Source organism: Panthera onca, chromosome A1, assembly GCF_046562875.1.
Source record: "Panthera onca isolate mPanOnc1 chromosome A1, mPanOnc1 haplotype 2, whole genome shotgun sequence".
Taxonomy (NCBI): domain Eukaryota; kingdom Metazoa; phylum Chordata; class Mammalia; order Carnivora; family Felidae; genus Panthera; species Panthera onca.
This window is the reverse complement of record NC_138339.1, coordinates 187,183,514-187,185,707: the sequence shown is the minus strand read 5'-3', so window position 1 is coordinate 187,185,707 and position 2,194 is coordinate 187,183,514. Positions and strand designations below refer to the sequence as shown.

General features: G+C 39.7%; 1 pseudogene; it reads right to left on the bottom strand.

Annotated features, from left to right (window-relative positions):
• Window positions 1–233: 233 nt before the first annotated feature.
• On the bottom strand, window positions 234–657 carry LOC132680274 (small nuclear ribonucleoprotein Sm D2 pseudogene; annotated as a pseudogene).
• Window positions 658–2,194: the final 1,537 nt, after the last annotated feature.

The following is a 2,194-nucleotide window of genomic DNA, read 5'->3' as shown; positions in this document are numbered from 1 at the left end:
CATAAAATTAGTGGTGTAACAGAGCTAACATTTTTATAAGCTATTGTGTGCTATTCACTGAGAATATATTCAGTGAATAAATACAAACATACTCATTTACGTGTACATATATGTAAATATATAGTATATAAAAATAAAATGTCTTCTAATCCCTAAAGTGATTTTTTTTTTTTTAGGAAAAACACAGGACTTTATTATTCCCATTACAGAGGGCAGGTCTTTGTAGGATGACAGCGGGGACGAGGCCCCTACTTGCAGGCGATGAGCGGGTTCCACAGGATCAAGATGACAGACGGAGTCCCCGCGCAGGAACATCTCGGAGATGTGGCAGTCCTTGTTGACTGGCTCGGACTTCTTGCCCTTGCCGCTCTTGGGGACCTCGGTCCACATCTCCTTCACGTTCTCCAGCACCATGTTGCAGTGCCTGTCGAAGGCCTTCGCACGGCCCAGCAGCTTCTTGTTGTTGCGGCAGTTGATGAGCACTTGGGTGTTGTTCGTGACCGACTGCGTGAGCACGGAGAGTGGACCCATGTTACACTCTTCCTCCTCCCGCGTCTGCAGCTCCTCGGGGGCTATCTCACCCTTGGGCTTGTTGAGGAGGCTCATGGTGGTAGTGGCTGCGCTGCCAGGTCAGTGCCGTCTCCTCCGCGTTGCTCCTGCCTCCCCTTAAAGTGATATTTGAAGGTAGACTTTACTCTCTGCGTTTTACTGATTACAAAAAAAAAAAAAATAAATAATAATAAAAAAAAATCCTGCAGCTGAGGTTTAACTTTTTTTTAATGGATACACTTTTTTTCTTTCAGCCTTAGTTTTGTTTTTTAAGTGTTTGTTTATTTCTTTTTAGAGAGAGAAAGCATGAGCAGGGGAAGAGGCAGAGAGAGAAAGGGAGAGACAGAGACCCAAGCAGGCTCCATGCCCAGCAGAGTGTGATACGGGCTCAATCCCACAACTGTTAGATCATGACCTGAGCCAAAATCAAGAGTTGGATGGCCAGCCCACCAAGACACCCAGGCGCCCTTTAGCCTTAGGATTTTTTGAATCAGTAAAATGGAGGTAGTAAAGACTACTTTCACATATCATTTTAAGTTAGAAGACAGTTTTTAAAAATATAATATAATATATATATTATACTATATATATATAATATATATATTATATATTATATATATTATATATAATATATATATAATATATAATATATATATTATAGACACACACATCTCTAGATACAGGTATAGATATATAGATGGTTAGTCTCAGAGCGAAGAGTTTACAAAATCTCCAGCAGAGAGAGAGTCTGTCCAAAAAATTCAGATTCTCACATGCGAGAACATGCTAATTGACACAAAAGAAAGTGTCTCCTTGTCACTTTTTTTTCACATGATTGTATAGCCGTGACAATTACATTGATATGTGACTGAAGACCTCGCTAACTTGACTGCTAACTTGATTTCGTTTTGTTTCATTTGCTTTGTGAGCAGAGAGGCTGATGGTTTAAAGTTCTGGCTGCTCCCTCCCCCACCCCTAACCCATGAGGTGGTTTAAAGAGATTGTGGCTGAAGGAGCCAGTAAAATTTGTCATATCTGAATCTTCTTTTCTCAGGGAGCTGTATCAGCAGTCTATGGGTACCAACTGTGTCTTTCCCTGAGAAAGAAAAATAAACTTGCTCTGTTAAACTGTGCAAGGCCCTGTTCAAGTCCCAGCTTCTTCTCTTGAAATTGGGCCTATAGGTGGCAGCAACTGTTAGCTATTGAGCTTGGTGACAAGTGCCAAAAGTTCTCTTGAAATACTTCAAATAGTTTAAATATTCTTGGATACTTGAAAATGAAATTTTCTCTAGATAAGAAAGTGAAAGGTCAAACTTGAGTCGTAACTGTTGAATGATTCATACAATATAGCCAACATTAAATAGATTAAAAAGTTGTAGTGGCTTAAACATTCTACATTTTAGAAGTTTAAGACGTGATGATGGTTGGGTTCAGTCTTTACGATCTGTGGCTGCTGTGGCCAGATTGCTTATCCTTTGCTCTCCATGGTTTTGTGTAAAGTGGATTTTTGAAACTTGATTATTCTCCAATCAGTTCCTCTGTGCTTACCATTCAGTAAGAGTTAAGATTTCAATTCATGTACTGTCTGTTTTACACAATGAATGTGCCATAGGAACATTGAATATAATTCAAGTTTCCGCAAATC